Here is a 1521-nt window from a genome sequence, read left to right as displayed (position 1 = left end):
TTATGTGCCAAAATTGGAGTTAATATACTCTTGATTTTCCAGATCTTCCCCTTTCACCCCAACCCAACCTAGAAAAGAATTATGAAATGTTCTATGTCTATCGCTATATAATATGATGATCAGAGAACAAACTGAAGCAAAAATGACTCTCTCAGAAGTTCATTTGATGTTATTTTGTATAGGCTATAGAGTTTTTGCTGGGTGAGTCTTTCCAAAAAACGATTTTTCTGTGTTCGAAAGCATATCAAGTATAAGTTTCAGAGAAAACCTTTCATGTTGATGGTAAGAATTAGACTCTTTGGGATGCAGAATTAGGTATAGATTTCACTTGTCAAAGACTGTTGTTATCATCATTCCTTTAACCTACAATAATTCAGATTTAAAAAGAAGAGTGACACTAGGCGACATAGTACACCACAGTCAGAACATGATTCTGTGTCATTATACCATGGAATGTTAAAGAATTTTGCAGACCACTACTTTCCCTACTCACAGGGCATTGCGTGCCAGCACTCTGCAGAGTGAGTCACATGCTTACCTTCCAGCTGGGTCATCAGCTTTCTCTGAGTCAGAAGAAAATAGGGTTAACTAATTAAGTGACACTTTGGTCATAAAATGATGGGTTTTATTTTTTAAAATAGTTTGTCTAGATTTGAAAGACAGAGGGTTTGAAAGTATGCGAACAGATCCAGAACGGGTAGAAGGAAGGAATTATTAAGCAGTTGTCGAGCAGTCATTGTCTCTTTCTTATTTTTTGTAGAAAACAGTTGAAAAACCTGAGGAATAGATTGGAGTTATCTAAAAACACACACAGTTGTCTTACTTTCCCGCCCATGGTACATACTTAATGTTCCTTAGTCAGGCACAGGTTTTATTGTGATGCATCCAGTGAAGCATGCTGCGAGGGAAGTACACCAGATGATGCAAATTTAAAGTAGCCTGAGAACCCACTGTTAGGGAGGGCCTTCCTTATAAAACACTACAAAGGAATGCGTAGATAAGAAGGAGCAACTGGATAGTTGTCCTAGATTCTCCCACCTTCTCTTGGTCTTAATTCTCTTTGCTTCTCCAGTGAGAGTGTCCCTGAGACACTCTCCTCTTGAAAGTATCGATCCAAGTTTAGACTATCCCCTCTTGTGTATGAGACATTTCCATATATGTGGAAATACCCAATCATTCCTGTTATTTCGTAGGCATGCAAATATTTGTGTTCTGACTTTTTATTTTAGTATGAAACCAAAAAGACATTTTCGGAAAGAGTTTAGCTTAAAAAAAAAACTCCCCCCCCCCAACAAAATACACACAACATAAAAATGTTTGACTTGAAATTCCAAAAGAAGCAACAAAACCACTTCCTTCTTCTTTTTTTTTTTTTTTTTTTTTCCTTCTTTTAAAGTTAGCCCTTTTGGGGCACCGGGGTGTCTCAGTTGGTTAAGCCTCCAACTCTTGATTTCGGCTCAGATCATGATCTCACGGGTTCATGGGTTCAAGCCCCGCATTGGGCTCCATGCTGTCAGTGCG

Source organism: Puma concolor, chromosome C1, assembly GCF_028749965.1.
Source record: "Puma concolor isolate L17-30 chromosome C1, mPumCon1.1.hap2, whole genome shotgun sequence".
Lineage (NCBI taxonomy): Eukaryota > Metazoa > Chordata > Mammalia > Carnivora > Felidae > Puma > Puma concolor.
The sequence above is the reverse complement of the archived record's forward strand: the minus strand, read 5'-3'. Positions refer to the sequence as shown.